Source organism: Phalacrocorax aristotelis, chromosome 1 (assembly GCF_949628215.1).
Source record: "Phalacrocorax aristotelis chromosome 1, bGulAri2.1, whole genome shotgun sequence".
In the NCBI taxonomy this organism is placed as follows: Eukaryota; Metazoa; Chordata; class Aves; order Suliformes; family Phalacrocoracidae; genus Phalacrocorax; species Phalacrocorax aristotelis.
Window position 1 is genome coordinate 16,749,676 of NC_134276.1, and position 17,512 is coordinate 16,767,187.

At 41.1% G+C, this 17,512-nt stretch overlaps 1 long non-coding RNA gene across 1 annotated transcript in view; it reads left to right on the forward strand.

The window, feature by feature from the left end:
* The first annotated feature begins 7,991 nt into the window (after window positions 1-7,991).
* The window catches only part of LOC142052061 (uncharacterized), a 28,548-nt gene continuing 19,027 nt past the window's right edge, over window positions 7,992-17,512 (forward strand). Inside the window, exon 1 of the long non-coding RNA XR_012658693.1 lies at window positions 7,992-8,177. This is a non-coding gene — a long non-coding RNA (uncharacterized LOC142052061). The remainder of the gene's footprint in view (window positions 8,178-17,512) is intronic.

A 17,512-nucleotide genomic window follows, 5' to 3' on the forward strand; every position in this document is an offset into this window, starting at 1 on the left:
TCAATTTAATGTGTGTTTTCACATATACTACTGGTATCAACAGGCACTCCAGGTTCATGCCAATGCCACTTACCCATCAGAGCAACCCAAGGGCCCCCCACCTAAGAGTGCTGGGTGAGATGTGCAAAGATCAATAGGCCAAAAAGCCACCTGGGATCAGCCTTTGAATTGAGATGGTCTTCAGCAGCAAAGCCTCCAGGCAGGGATTCTGTGAAGGAGGGAAATTTTTTTTCCCTCAAAAATAATTTGTGCATCTTTCCCCACCCCTGTTTTGCCAGGCTGGCAGGATTACTTGCTTTCATCCTTTTCTGAGCAACCCAGAGAGTCTTTCCTCAAGCCTTCATGTCTGCAGGAGGCCAGTGCTTGGTGGGTGCCTAAAGACCTCTAGCCTTGTTAATCCCCTCATCCATCAGTACCACTTCTCCAGTGCTGCCTTAATGGAGACAGATTGCTGGGCAACAGGGACAGCGATGTCGGAGCCAGAGCTGCCTAGGACGGTGGGCAGGGCTGGGGGCATGGGGCTTCTGGTTGCCTTACACCAGGTTTGGTGGGAGAAGAGCATTGTCAGGATGTGTCTGAAAAGGAAACCTTGATATATCTGCACAGAGTCAGAAAATACTGAGGCAGAGGAAGATTCCAGTAGCTGTGGCAGAAAGTGAGGACCAGTCAGTCCGAACGGGGAACTGTTTTTTTTTTATGGGGGCAGGGTGGGTGATACAGAAAATTTGTTTTTAAAATAATTTTTAAACCTGCATTTGTTTGCATTTAGTTTTGAACCAGATTTAACTTGCAGAGCACGGTATGTGTTTGAACTCCACTGAAAGACTGCAGCCAACAAAGGTAAAGATAAAAAGATAAAGGCATTCTGTTCCTCTTGCCACGCAATAATTATGCTGCACTGAAAAATGTTTAGATGGCTCTGTTTAGATGGCTTTATACAACAATAACAGGAGCCTGTTCATGAGCTCAGTGTACACTCTATTTACTAGGTGCGCTATGTACAAATTACACAAACTTTCTCAAGCCCCAGGAATTACAAAATTCACAAGCTAATTAATCAGAGCTTGACAACACAGCAGAGGCCACTTCACCTCACATCCAGTGTCAGAGAGGGAAGATAATTTCATCATACAGGCACAAGCTTGTGCTAGAGGACAGCTGGTTTTGAATCCTGACTTTGTTCAGTCAATTCTGCTTCAGTTCTTATGGGAATAATGTTTCTGATTGACCAATCTGTCTGTGTTAACAATTAAAATTAAAATTGGTAGCAGTGGTGGGTGGGGGGAAGCAGGAGTACCTTTTGAAATAGATGAATACTTAGCCCAACTGGGAATTAATTTTTAGACTATCTATAGGTTTCTGTAATATAAATAATTACACATCATGTACAACACAAGGACATGGATGACTTACAGCTAGTGCAGAAGCAACATGAACTATAAAATAAAGTGTTTCAGCTTGTCTTCAGAGTTTCTTCTAGGACTTTTAGACTTTTTTTTTCATTTCTTGAAGTTCAAATAATTTGTAAGACCTGCGAGATACACTCTGCTATCTCAGTTGTCCATGGAACTGGATAAGCTGCTCTTTATATGCCAAATGGGACAGCAGGAGTATTTTCAGCAAGATGTCCTTAGCCAGTAACTACACTAAAACCCAAGTAGTTGGTTAATATTTTCTGTTGTGATCTGTGGTGGGTTGACCCTGGCTGGGTGCCAGGTGCCCACCAAAGCTGCTCTGTCACTCCTCTACTCAGCAGGACAGGGTCAGGGAGAAAATATAATGAAAGGCTCATGGGTTGAGATAAGGACAGGGAAAGACCATTCACTAATTACTGTCACAGGCAAAACAGACTCAACTTGAAGAAATTAGTTTAATTTATTACCAAGTCAGAGTAGGATAATGAGAAAGAAAAATAAATCTTAAAACACCTTCCCTCCACCCCTCCCTTCTTCCTGGGCTCAACTTCACTACTGATTTCTCTACCTCCTCCCCTCCAGCACCGCAGGGGGACGGGGAACGGGGGTTGGGGTCAGTTCATCACACATCTCTGCCGCTCCTTCCTCCTCAGGGGGAGGACTCCACACACATAGATTGGCAGGCTGAAAAGCAAATCTGTGCATAAAACTAAAACAAAACAATCAATCATACAGGCTCCATAAAGCATGTTTATGAAGTTGTAGGAATCCTGAAACAAACTGAAATCCTCTTGGAAAGCCACAGTTTGAGGTATCCTGTCTTTCTTAAAATTTTGCCACATTGGCCTCTCCAGAAATCTCAGGCTTGCATGAAAAAGATTTTGTCATTATCCTCAGCTTTAGTTTCAGGCTGTTTTGTTCAGTCACTGTGCTCCAACATTAACCACAGCAATGTGAAGCATGAACATTGCTGCATATTGTGAGCACTGTAACAACAATAGTCAACATTTGCCTGTGTCAGAGATTTTAAAGTTGTGATTGTTTTCTGTTTAATGAAACATCTCAAAAACTTCCCAATGCTACAATTATCTCATGAAAGCCTCTAATAAAATTAAATGCATATGTTACTTGGAAAACCCAAGCTTTTGATAGATGTTCACAATTTTTAAAGCATGTTAATTATATGTTTATTTTCTCCCTGAATATGAAGAGGGGTATGAAAAGACTTGATAAATGTTTTAAGAACTGACACATTTCCAAAACAGTTTTCTGTAAAATATATGACCTATATAGAATAAGTGATGGAGCAAGGCAGAAAGAAAACTTTACTGGCATAACCTTTATATAACTCTCTAGTGTCATTTGTTTCTATATATTTTTAATGAAAAATGGAACACGAACTGGATTTTATTGCCTTTGTGATACAGTAGCATATAGAATTTTGTTCAGCTTTATATTCTCTGAAATGCATGATCAAACTCTAGATTTCCTTTCTAAATATCCTTTCAAAAAGGCTCAATGGTGGAAAACTTCTTTCAAAAAATGTATTTGTAAAGGGAAGATTCTAAAGGGGTTGGAGTCTTTGTGCATGTTAACATATCCTGTTGTTAATATCATAGCATTTTCATCTAAAATAATGATAAGGAAAACATTCTTCATTTCTTGGCATTTTTTCTTTTTTCCGTAAGAACGGATTGCAATTCTCCTGTCTACACTAAACTTGCATCAGCTGTATCAGAAATATAGCACAGGAAAAGAAAAAAGATCATCTACCTTGCAGATCCAACAGCAGAAAGCACTCCTCAAGTCTTTGGCTAGAGATGATCAATATAAAGAAGGGCTAGTTTCAGGTTATGTAACATTAGATGATGGGGTCACACATCAGGAGCTATTCCAAAAAGAAAAAGATTTATAAAGAAGAAAGAAAAGAATGAGATGTACTTTCCTAGCCCTAAGTTTTGCAAACTAAGGGTATTGCTTTTCTAAGTCCAGCCTGATAGGATATTCTAAGATGTCACATTTTGATGCTTTAGCTTAAAGCTCGATGCTTCATAAATCTGAGTTTCTAGAGGATGTCCTTTTTGACAATGAGTATTTTACAAATTTCTTTACAAAATTATAAAATGCTGAGTTTAATTTACATGTGGACATATAGCTTCTTTGAGGCCTCACATATTTCTAAAAGACCCTCAGCAGGAAGTAGTAGCAGCTGCTGAAGAAAATGGAAAAGACCATCAAGATCTATCGCACAAAACAAGAAAAATATGATCAGAGTACTATAAATGGCATAAGGCTCCTAGGAGTCTTCTGCCTTCTCAAGGTCATTTCTCCCTGAGGAATTTGAGAAGGGGAAGAAGGAGTAAGGCAAGGAGGCAAAAATATGATGAAACTGTTTAAATAGCAACACAGGTTTTGCCATGGAAAATGTCACTGTTTTCCATTGGGGAAAAAAAAAAGAATAAAAAAAATATCCCTTGATAGGGATTTTTGAAGCATAGATAATTTGAAATAGTTTGCGACCACAGAACCTCAGGGTGGAGGTTTGGTTATTCCTATCTGCATTCCTCAACAGCCTCACCAGTTCAGTGACTCTGAGGAACAATATGATGGCTGAGAGGGACTGTTTTTCCTCATGGTGCTTCATGGAATGTATGGTCTAATTTGGAGGTCCGGACTGTAGAAGCAAATGGGGCTGTGACTCATTTCCCTGTAATGGCCTTGAGTAGCCATAAGAACCTTCACAAGTTAATAAGTATTGTTTGGTTTTTTTGGCCAGCATAGTAATTTCTGGCTTTTGGCTAAAAGAAAGCTTCCATGGGGAAAGTTCTATTGTTTAATTCTTAGTCATGTCTCAGGTTCTCGTTTTCATTATTCGCATGCATCTGTGGCATTTCTGAGGCTCAAGTGTCCTGGTTCTTTATGACTTTGGCTTCATGGTGACTATTGACACAGATCCTACCCACCTCACCCAGCAGCTGTCATCTGCATTAGGTATTTGTCCTTACACTAGTATCCATGAAGAAACGAAAAAGCACAGTGTGACAATTATTTACAAAGACTGACAGAACACTAAAGCAATATTTCACACACCCCTCAGATCACGAAAGAGAACTGAATTACTGGAGGGAACAGTAGCCATCTAACTAATTGCTTTAAGCAAAAAACTCACTGTCAAGGTCAGTCTGAAAACACAGTGAGGCAGGGTATATATTATTATATGGAACCTCTCAGTGTTTTAATTTGATTATGTTATTAGTTCCATGTAAGTGTATTAACTGAAAAGGCATGATTAGCTGAATAAATTTCAGAAGTGATTTCTAGGCAGTTAGGATCAGACACCAGTTTTTTCCTGTGAAGGCAAGAAATCAAAATTTAAGGTGGAACTTCCCAGAAAGGACACCTGGAAGATCTATCATGAGAAAGGAATGCTTATGGGACTTCTGCTTGTCCAGGCAGAGGAAAAGCCTCTTTGGTCAAATGACAAGAAAAAGCAGTTAACAGAATCTTTTGAAGGTCAATTCAACCTTGGGAAGTTAATCTGGGGAACATAGCTCTAAAAAAAATTTTTAGCGGCAGAGAGGAGCACTGTCATGAGGTCCTGTCTGAAAAATGTTTGTACCCCGACAACTGATGTTCATATTAAAAAAACAAACAAACAAAAAACCCAAAACAAAACAAAACAAAAACCAAAGCACACATTTATTTTCATACTTTAAATATAATGAAAGTTGACTCTGCTTCAGATTATATTTGAGGACTTCAAAGGTAAGATTGAAATTCCATTACAGTACTATTACATGCTTTTGACAAACACTTCTTCAACAAATAAAGGCATGCTGCTGTGAACCCATAGAATCATAGAATTGTTAAGGTTGGAAAAGACCCTAAAGATCATCGAGTCCAACCGCTAACCTATCACTGCCAAGTCCACCACTAAACCATATCCTCAAGCACCACATCTACCCTTCTTTTAAATACCTCCAGGGCTGGAGACTCCCCATGTATTCCTTCTTTGTTTTCCCTCTGCCTTTCCTTGCACCTTTGGACATTCAGCTGCTTTTTATGCTGCTCTTAGAATTTGAGCTAATCTTCTGATTTTAAATGTTGTCACTGCAGGAAGAAAAAGCTGAGGACGTTAGGAATTAAAGAGACTACATCTGTCTGGACACCAAAAGGCAAACACTGACTGGGCATGATGTTGGAGAAAGTAAAATTTTTTCAGTGATGCAAAGGAAGAAAAGCTGGACCTATGCAGGAATTGCATAGATGTCTAACTAATCATATCTATGTTTGTGCTCTTCTAGGGTGAGAAAGGTCTCCTGATGTGAAGAAGGGCTTGACGTTGTCTTTGACTTCCTATTCACAAGGTGTCATGACTGCTCAAACTTGGTGCTGCTGGCAGAGGCCATGTTCCCCTCCAAGCCTGCACTGCAGATCTTGCAGAACAGAAAGCAAGGCAGAATGGAGTAATGTGGTAAGAACATAGGAAAGGTCTCCAAAAGGATGGTGCAGCACACAGGATGAGAAGCCTGGGGGAGAAACTAGTGTTCTGGACTAGCAAAGATTGCAGCAGCCTGTCCTTTCAGCCTAGTGGGCTGTTTCTAGCTGGGATGTGACCAAATATAGCCCCGAATGCTTCCTAATGGCAGGATGCAGTGTAAGATTTTGTGCGAAAGGCTCTTTCCCACTTCCCTGAAAGGTGAGAGGGCATGTCAGGAGAGATTCTTTGTCTCTTTGAGTTTAATGTGAGGTTCTGTAAGTGAATCAGACACTTCAGAATCTCTTTCGTGACAGCACAAATCACAAATGTCTGCCCCTCTGATCTTCTTTTCCCCTCCTGTGTCTTCTGGATGAGTCAGCTTTGTCATTTCAATGCCGAAATGATTAAATCTGTGCTACCTGTTTTTGTACCCTGATTTTGTCCCATTTAGACTTGGATTTTAATTCTAGTTGTCCTGTTTGAGTGAGAAAATACAAGCAATAATGTCCTTAGGACAACTTAATTCTCTCACCAATTTTAATGTTATATTGTAAGAATCATTGATTGGACCTTGGTTATGCAATATGTGGGACAAACACCTGTAAAGGAAGAAATTGTTTTGTTTCCTTAGAACTTGATTGCCTTTGTCTAGGAACAACTGTTTTGGGGGATAGTCACAGAAACAAAGAATGGTAGGGGTTGGAAGGGACCTCTGGAGACCATCTTGTCCAACCCCCCTGCTTGAGCAGGCACACCTAGAGCAGGGAGCACAGGAACGCATCCAGGTGGGCTTTGAATGTCTCCAGGGAAGGACACTCCACAACCTCCCTGGGCAGGCTGTTCCACTGCTCTGGCACCCTCACAGGAAAGAAGCTTTTTCGCATGTTTAAATGCAACTTCCTGTGTTCCAACTTAACTCATTGGCCCTTGTCCTGCTACTGGGCTCTGTTGAAAAGAGTCTGGCCCCATCCTTTGGACACCCACTTTTCATATATTTATAAGTATTGGTAAGATCCCCCTCAGTCTTGTCTTCTCCAGGCTGAACAAACCCATGTCTCACAGCCTTTCCTCATAAGAGAGATGCTTCTGTCCCCTGATCATCTTGGTAGCTCTCCACTGGACTTGCTCAAGCAGTTCCCTGTCCTTCCTAGACTAGGGGGCCTGAAACTGAACACAGTACTCCAGATGTGGTCTCACTACGGCAGAGTAGAGGGGGAGGGTAACCTCTCTTGACCTGCTGGCCACACTCCTTTTAATGCACCCCAGGACACCGTTGGCTGCCTCAGCCGCAAGGGCACAGTGCTGGCTCATGATCAGCCTGCTGTCCACCAGCACTCCCAGGTCCCTCTCAACAGAGCCTGAGTTGGTTTTGTAACCGTCACATATGTAACTTTGACTATTGGGTTTACCTATGGGAAAGCTACAGAGGGCTGGGACTATATTACAGAGACACAGGTGAATAAAAAACAAAGGAAGGCTGTAGAAACAGAACAATATGCACCAATCATACTACTGTGTTACTGCCCAAATGAAAAGAGTATGTGTGTATATCAAACTATGCATTTAAAAATGTAAAATAGCTTACATCATCATGCTTTGGCCTCTGAGGAGGCAAAGCAAAATATTGCTTGGATCTCCCTGCCAGACAGGTTATGAAATACTGGATGGGAAGGCATCATTAGTAGCCAGACTGAAGTAATGAGTTTACCCTTAGAAGATTGTTCTTCAAGCTCTCACTGTTTTAGGAAATCCTGTTGAAATCATTGTGATTATTACCATAAGTCCTCCTTTACAGAACTAGGCACATTGCTACAGCACAGGAAATTCTTTATGCTTTGTATGTTTATTGAAACTGCTATGATGTGTACAAATTGAACTAAAAGCACACCAGTCGCTGTTACGAATAGAACCGATGAAACTATTCATTATTACATTTATTATAAACTTTGCTTTTGTACTGAATAATGAACTACCCAGATCCCAGGATTGAAACAATTTAATGCCCCTTCCACATGCAGTGATCCTTTCTATAGCTTATTTTAAGGTTAGTTATTAACCTCTAAGCAAACACTTGACTGCTATTTTTGGAATATGGGAAAGCAGGCGGTAAGGAGTTATAGCTGTGAGCAGAGGTTCTCTGAACTGGCCTCTAACTCTTTCTCAAGCTTACAAAGACATACACCAGTCAGCACATTGTCAAATGTCCTCTTCTGACTCAGCTGGAAGTGAGAATGAGACTTTGACAGCTTCAAAACAGCCCATTGTTGCGTAAAGGAAGGAAGGTAAGGTGCTGCTCCAGGGCACTATTCCAGGGTCAAGTCCTACACCTGTGCTGATTTACAAAAGGCTTTTCCGAACAGGCAGAGATAGCAGCTGACAATGAAAGAAACTGAAAGATTTTGGTCAAATATTTCCCACTAAATATTATAAAAGAAACAGGCTAAAGCTATTGCTGGGGAATTAATTCCCAAAGGTAACAGCTTTGGAGAGCTTTAATTGCCTAGAAATAAAAGTAAAAATGGATGTACCTGTTCTAACATAAGTTTCACTGCATTAGAATAATTTTTCAAGCTAAAGAAACAGTGTGAAGTGTCTTACATGATAAAAAAAAAAAATACTAATATTTGAGGAATTAATAAAACAGACACAAATTCTTAGCTGTTGGAAATTAATAAATACATTATTTACTAAAGCTGCAAACCCAATCGGTCTCGTAGGAAGGTGCAGTCTTATATAATATGTTCAAATGCAACATTGCCCACAACTAGTTAAGTCCAGACCTTTTGAATGCTATAATACAGTGAGATTTACTTGGAGAAAAGGCACAGTTAATTTCTTATCACTGACAGCTTTCCCTTGCAAGAAAATCTATTTTTCTGCCTAAGGACTGTAGCTGATATGCCAAAGACTTTATATTTTCTAGCATACTTCTTTGAGCATTGACATTAATGCTCTGACGCATTCTTGTAAAAATTCAGGAACTGATCATAAAGTTTAAATGAAATACTTTTCCTTTCAAAATGCAAGTTTCTCTAGAAGAAAAAACAGTCTATGGTAAAATGTCAATTTCCATTGAATTTACTTGGGGAAAATAATCCAACTGATTGCTCCTGGAAAGTAAAAGTACATTAACAATTATGATATGACATTTTTGCAAATCTATAGCAAAGAATAATATAAAAAGGAATTCATAGAGTACTATAAATTTATATTCTGTTTTGAGCTCTGCTCATATGAGAGCATGTCGAAGAAAGCCTTTCATGCAGAATCAAGTAAAGTTTCCTTAAGATACAAAGTTCAGATGCCCCTGAAGAGCTGTAAAATTCCAGGTTGTGTGTAATATATTTCAATTTTCTGGAAAACCCTAATCTGAGTCTCAGGTGGATGCCCTAACTCACCTCCTGTGTGCACTCTTAAGCCTGATATCCCAAACCTGTTAGCCTGCCAGCCAGCCCAACATCCACAAGCTGAATGTAGGTCTGCTTCACACCAATGGGCACTGCAGCCATGCTTGGGAAAGACACCTCAAAGCAAGGCTGTTTCAAGTACCTTCTTCTCACCTCATTGCAGGCTTCTTTTCAATTTCTTCTCATTGACAGTTGCTGTGACAGGGTTTTTCTGCTGGAGCAATACACTGCTCCCACCACACAAGTCAAGTAATGACTGTTAAGACAATAAAGAGACATAGAATCTCCTTAAAGTTCTACGTTATTCATTGCTGGCAGGCATCTTAAGAATAACAAGCTCATGACTATGCAGAACAAAATAAGACAAACTTTACTGATCACTGAAGGGAAGTAAGCAGCCTCAAACAAGGAGCTGCCAGTAATTATGAGAAGGCAGTGTGATGCTGTAAGGCAGTACCCCAAATTCTCCAATTCTTGTTGCCTCTTCCGTGTCCTTTGGTAACAAAGGATGGTGCCTCTTGCTTATTCACTGATAGCTGGCTCCACTTGCACTGACTTTTTGAATGTAGTCATCTTCTAGCATCTAGCACAGCAGATGTGGTGAACACAAAGTCTCATCAGTGCATATCACTAATGGTGTTGTCTGGTAATTGCCACGTTTATTGGGTATCTGTAGTGAGCTGTATGTAGACGATCCAAGCTCACAATCAGATTTTGAATAAAAAATATGAGACTTAGTGTGCCACTAAGACACTACATGTAGCTGTCTAGATGTGGTTGTCTACATTTGAACAAGATGTCTAAGCTAAGTCAATTGAAATCTAGGGTGTGATTCACCTGCCTACACTCCAGCCACTTGGCATGCTGCCTGTTCTATCCACCTGGCTCTTGATGCCAGTCAAGGAGGTGTAGGTCTTCCAAAGGTCTTTTCGTATATAGGTAGAAGCCTCACGTAAACACTCTATGTAGGTACTCGAATTTAGGTGTCTCAGTTCAAAGTAAAATGTCCTTGCCAGCAGCCTTTGTGACAGTGACATAGATAATAGATGCAGAGTAAAAAATTTCCCTTCAGCTGGAATTCATTCATAGTCACCCCACCTGCTTAACCAAACATTAATATTCTTACAGTCAAGTAGTATTCTCAAATTCATTGTTTTCTTTGACACTTTTTTCTAATTAACCCTCTCTAATGGAAGCTGTTGAGGACCCAGTCCTCTGAAGTGGTAACAAATAACTTCATGCACAGTTGATGTGTATCATGAAGGTCTTTGTCTCTTCCCAGGACATTCAATTTCTAGTCCTGATGAGGCCTTTGAATATTATTCTGAGAAGTGTTACTCTGTTTGCCTACTTAAGTTTCATTTCCACTATTTAATATAATGAGGCACATTTCAAGGAAGTGCCATGAAAAAAAAAAAAGGTAAAAAATAGGTTCTGTGTACTCAACTTGCAGGTTTATATCACCCCCTAGTCTTTTTATTTTTATTTTTTAGGTCTTTATTATTCAAAATTTTTTGATATCCTATTCATTGATCAAAAGAAGAATGGTCACATTTGCAGGCACTCGCTAAGCTCTTGATTACCAGAACCTCAGGTACTTTTGCTTACTCAGACAATGTGATTAATTTCATCTGAGCTGATAAGTCGGGTAGCTCTCAGCCATAACCAAATCATACCTAGTCACAGAGTGCTGAAATTGGCTGTTAAGGTAGGTCCAGGCAAGCTGTGGCACAAAGCAAAATCATCAGAATATACCAAGGATTCAGTCTATGACTTTCCACTCCTCTCTTCACTGACTCAAAAAAGTAAAGCAAGCTTCATATAGTGTTGCCCAGTCAGAGGATGAAAGGTCTTTTGGCTGGGTAATGCTCAACACCCTAAGGTGTGTGGTGGCTGGACCAATTCTGAGGCCAAATGGGGACAGTCTTATTACTTTTTTGGCAAAATTAACTGCACATTGTGTTAATAGTAGTGAGAAACTGATTTAAAAAGCTCTCATTTAGACAAATTACTGTGTAGCCCCCATTGTTCAGTTCTGTTTGTCACTGCTCCATCTGGCAATGGCCATCATTATGGTACAGATAGGTCTAGATGCAATAGTACATCATCTTCTGCTGATAAATGAAAATAAGGCTTCTGCAATTACATAGGCCATACTCATAAATATGACTGTTGCATGTGTGATTTCTGAGATGTAAATATCATGTATTCTTCCCCAGCTGAACAGTTTGTTCAGCTTCCAGTTTAACAAACTTCCAGTCTGTTAAACAGCTTCCCTCTGCAGCACAAGAAAACAGTCAGGAAACTGTTTTGCTGCAATAGTATTAGTGTTATTTGTGTTTTGATGTATAAGACTTTTATTAGGAAGCTTATATTTTCATGTTAATTTTGAGTTAAATAAAGTTTTATTTTATTTTGACTGGTGTCCTAAGGAGGAATTTTGACTGATGTTTTTAACCTTGTGGTTAATTCACATGCTTTGGTTTCAGCTGGGAAATGTGAAATTCTTGATTACTCCAAGGCTTCTCAGGATTGACCAGTCTATGAAGACATTAGGCCTTCAGCCTTTACTTGCATTGAATAACACTTTAGGGGATGACTAGTATTGCTGAAACTTGAAACTTATGACCCAGATGTTTAGGCATTTGCTTCCTGTTGACTGCAGGGCTGCAAGGCAGCTATGAATGTTGTATCCATCTGGGCTAAGTGAAGGGACGTTCCACAGCATTTCTGAGGGATGTAGGACTACAGCCAAACTGGAAACAAAAGGATACTCACGTCATTAATGATGGTTTAAAGCATTGATCAGTAATAACAGCTTTTATATATTAGAAATTTTGAAATATCACCACAAGGGGAATATGTTTGAAAACCATTAAAAACTATTTAGAAGTAATATAATAGTTGCTTACACTAGCGAGATTGTTTTGTCTTGTTACTTGATGAGATGGGGTTGTGGTAATTGTGATGGGACTGCAATAACTCCTAGAGGTCCCATTTTGCTACTTCTTATGAAAGGTCTTGAAAAGAGAAGTCCTTGAATAATAATCTTGTTAATGAAACACTCCTAAGGAGAACAGCTGCCAAGAATGGTGTCTGTATTCCTGACATAGGGCAGGGGAGGAAGCTCACTTCTTGGCTGGGATCAACAGGAGAAGCAATATTACATCTTCATACAAATCGTAAGGAGTCATCACCAAATGGGAACATTTCCAGTACTCTTCTACACGGATCTGTATAGTCATTATACACAGTGATTCAGAAACCAGTGAAACTAAATAAATGATAATGGCAGGTTGGCTGGACCACCCCAGAGCTTCACACAGCTTGGTGTGTTGGGCCTGTCAGACCAGTGTGTTTTAATACAGTCAAATGCAAGGTCATACATGTTGGAACAAATAAAGCAGGCAAGAAACTGGATTTCTGAGAGGGATTTATCTCACCTAACTTCAGATGCCTTAAATGCATCTGTTAACATCTCAGCTAGTCATGCTAGGTCCCCTTTATAGTCAGTAGATAGAAATAGCTACCTCTAAAGTGCAATTCACCAAGCCTAAACTAGTTGTCTAAATCCTACTAATTACTCCTAAATGTGTTTATTAGCTTTCACTGATTATAAAGGGAGGTGAGATGCCTAGAATTAGCCTGCCATGGGAAGATTCTCCCTACACATGCTTCAGGAAATCAATGTTCTCTTTGCTGTTGATCACTGTAATCTGGCATACGAGAGCACAGAAAAGAGTGGGCTCACAGCAGCTTGAATTATAGGTATTTTATAGATGCTGTGGGATCCTAGTCCCTTTGGTAATCATTTATTGTTAGTAGTGAATTTAATATCAGCATAATTTGTTTTAGACTTATCAGGAAGCTCCTAAAATAGGAACATTGTTTTGTTTGTCTTTTTGTAGGCTCACTAAGTTAGGATTTCAAGTCACGTATGGCATAGGAGGAGGTTAGGGCTGCCATTGGCATGGGAGAAAACATGAATCTCCAACTGTGGGAAGCAGCAGGCTGGAAGATGTGATGAGGTGGATGTTAATGGGTTCTCAGCTGAATGTTCACCCTGTTCTTATTCTGCAACAGAGATTTAAGAGTTTGAGAAGCAATTGTCATTGTCCACTTGTAAAGTACTACCAGATATCTCTTCCTCCCAGGCCTTGGAGAGGTGTGTATCTCAGACACCTAAGGTTTTGATATGAAGTCTGTGAGTTGGCAATGGTAGTCACTTCTGCACTACAGGGCACACTAACGAATTCAGAAATGCTGTGACGGTTTATATAAGCCCTACCATAGAAAGAACATCAGTAACATGCTGTTCAACCATGAAGCAGAAATAATTTTGGCTGTCTAAAAAAATTATGACAAGTTCAAGAACCTCTTCCTTTTCAGTCCTGATATTGTGCCCAGGACTTTTACAGTAGGTTTATTTTAGTAGGTAACACAGCAGGAGCATCTCAGAAAATACCCCATGCAACAGTGAGTGTATTGAGGAAGCAAATGTCTTGATTAAGTGGCTTCCCTTTTGTTTTCTTGCTCATGGCTTTTCTGGCTCAGCCAACAATGCAAATGTTATTGGTATTGTTTGTGCATTACCATTCCTGCACAGACCATTTGCTCTAACTTTTCAAGAATTTATAGCAGTTAATCTAACAGTTTATACTTGGCAGAGTTCCCATTAAGATGTATGTATGTAGAGTCTGAATAGTGATTAAAGGTTTGGGCATGCATATGAGAAAGCTGCTGAGTTGCTACTTGTGGTAATGATACTTGCTGTTCTTTTATCCCCAGCTATGCAGCATTAGATGCTGCCTTTACAAAACACTCCTGTCTTTGTCAAGCAGGAGATAATCTGGAACCTCTTTTAACCATCTGTCCTTTGCTGAAGCCTTGTGAGGTGCCCCAGTGTCCTTGTTCTGGCTCTCCTTACAACGCTTTCAATTCCTCTCTCATCTTTAGGCTTCAAAGAGAAGCATATGGGGCTACATGGTGTACATTTGTCTGCCAGATACAGCCCTATTCCTTAGGTGTTCTTTCTGCTCATGCCTCTGATGTTTTTGTTTGCTTTTCTGCAATATAAAGAGAGAGACCTACAGCGTTACGAATTACAAGAATATTTAGTACATACAAATGCTTATTTTACTTCAGATTTACAGTGCTGTTTTTTTCTGGGAATAATTATATCCTCCACACATTGGAGAAGCTGTCTGAAGATCCTGGTAATCAGAACTAGATCAATTCAATTAATGCCCAAGAAAAATTGCTGATATTTCTCTATATTATCACTTGGAAGGCCAAAAATAAGTTCCCACTGCTGTAATACCTTGCTGTGTTAATGTGGGTGACGGGAAATGTTTTTTCCCATTGCCTAATTGAATGCCAGCACTGGTAAGAACTGATAGCAGCTGCTGCCAGAAAAAGCCATTTGTAGAACACAATAGCAAGTTTTATCAAGCCTGCAAAATCAGAAGCTGTGTTATGTAATGAGACTCTTGAAAAAGCATATCAACTATGATACAAAAAACATACCAGCATTGTGTAGATAGGAGGCCTGTCTGATAGACAGTGATTGTGGGAAGTGATATAAAGCTGGTCCAATTGAAAAATGCAAACTTTATGACTTAGTCCTTGGGCTGCCTAGCAGCATCCAAGCTTTGCACCCCTGGAACAGCCTGAGTGTTAGTAATATGGAAAATCTGACTCAAGACTCTCTGAGGTCCCAAAGCAACCTTTGGAATGAAACCTGTGTTTATTTAAGGATATATTTCTTGGCAGCATTAGAGGGACATTACCACAAATTCTCTGCTTTCAAGCTAATTTCTACAGTAACAATAAAAAGTTTTAGGGCAGAGCTCGTACGGAACTTTTTTAAGGAAAAGCAAATTAAATTCCACTTCAAAATTAATACCTATTAAATAGTCACAGAATTATATCTTCTTCCAGAAGATATAAAAGCTTTTGCTTGGAAACTTTTATTGGTCTAGAAAACTTGTAACAATTTGGTGCTAGATCAGACATCTGTAAGAAGCACAGATTGTGCTTGTGGTATGGGAGACTGTGCTGTGGAAAGCAATAGCCTGGAAAAAGACTTCAGCTGATGAAGAAGCAGTCAGTGTGATGTTATGGCTGAGGGAGTTAACATGAGTAGGGAAGGTATGCTGAACAGGAGTATGAGTCTGGTATTGCTACTCTGTATGAAGCAAGGAGGCATGGACAGCCCAGGGTCCATTTTGTGACCAAGAAATCCAAGGGGATGCTTTTGATCAAGGGCTCCATGAAAAACCTGGAGTGTAATTCCATTTAGGCTTTTTTTTCAGTGATAATCATCATAAACTCACTATATTTAGCCCATCCAAGATAAATTTAAAGGACAACTTGACAACAGACTTTAAACATCCCCATTGGGGTGAAGTCAGATCAGATCAACGTGAGACAATTCAATCCTTTCTTAGCAGTGAAGCCTGAGGTGCCCTTGCAGAACCGCTTCACCACTCTGCAGACTAAAAAGGCAAAACCTCTAACAGCAGGAGAGGTGCTGGAGCTGAGTAAGGCAGCCCAATCTGCTCCCCGTGTAACAACCAGCACAACTAAGAAAAAGTGACAGGTGATAGTAGTAGGTGATTCTGACAGGTAGAGAGGCACCCACTTGCTGACCTGACGCACCCTCTGGAGAGGTGTGCTGCTTACAAGGGGCTGCTATCAGCGGGGTCACCAAGAGACTACCAAGCCTCATACAGTCCACTGACTGTCATCCCCTGCTGTAGTTTCACATGGGCACCACTTATACAGCCAGGAGCAGCCTGAGGAGTATCAAGAAGCATTGCAGAGCCCTGGGAGCAGCGGCAAGGGACTCCGGAGCACAGGTGGTTTTTTCATCAGTCCTCCTGGTCAAAAGGGAGGGCTTTGAAAGGACCAGTTGAACCTGGCAAATCAACAAACGGTTACAGGACTGGTGCCACAGCCAAGGGCTCAGCTACGTTAACCGTGGGACTCGCTTTCAGAAACCTGGTCTACAACGGGCTGATGGGGTCCAACTGACAGAGAAGGGGAAGAAAATTTTCAGTCATAGACTTGCCAAACTGGTGAAGAGGGCTTTAAACCACAGTTTCCATGGGAGGAGAACCTTGATCCATCCCACTCCTACCAGTTTGATGCCAGTGCCAGCAATAGATGCCCAGAGCCTGGAGAAGGATTGCAGGTCAGCAGGAGAGCACCTGGGGAGCAGCACAAAGGAATTCCACCCACTCCAGCTGATAAGTCAGCTTCATCAGGGTCCAACTTAAATGCCTCTATGCAAATGCACGTAGCATGGAGAGTAAACAAGAGGAGTTAGAGACATGTGCATGCCTGCAAGGCTATGATCTTATTGGCATCACGGAGATGTGGTGGGATGGCTCCTATGACTGGAGTGTTGGAATGGGAGGATAGAGGCCCTTTAGGAAGGACAGGCAGGGGAGAGGAGGAGGAGGAGTCACCCTCTATGTCACTGACCAGCTAGAGTGCACGGAGCTCTGCCTGGGGATGGATGATGAGCTGACCAAATGCTTTTGGGTGAGGACTGAAGAGAAGGCAGGGACAGGTGATGTTATAGTGGGGGTCTGCTACAGGCCACCCAACAAGGAAGGCCGAGTGGATGAGGCCCCCTATAGACAGAGCAGAGCAGCCTCATGTTCACAATCACTGGTCCTCACGGGGGACTTCAACCACCCTGAAATCTGTTGGAGGGGCAACACAGCACGCCATAAGCATTCTGGAAGGTCCCTGGAATGTGTTGATGATAACTTCCTTCTCCAAGTGACAGTGGAGCCAACGAGGAGGGGTGCTATGCTGGACCTTGTTCTCACTATCAAGGAGGGGCTGGTGGGGAATGTGAAGCTCAAGGGCAGCCTTGGCTGCAGCGACGGTGAAATGGTGGACTTCAAGATCCTTAAGGCACTGAGGAGGGCGCACAGCAAGCTCACTACCCTGGACTTCAGGAGAGCAGACTTTGGCCTCTTCAGGGATCTGCTTGGTAGAATACCATGGGATAAAGCCCTGGAGGGAAGAAGGGCCCAGGAAAGCTGGTTAACATTCAAGGATCACCTCCTCCACGCTCAGGAACGGTGAATCCCAACAAAGAGGAAGTCAGGCAAAATCGCAGGAGGCTTGCAAGGATGAACAAGGAGCTTCTGCACAAACTCAGAGACAAAAAGGAAGCCTGGGAGGCACACACG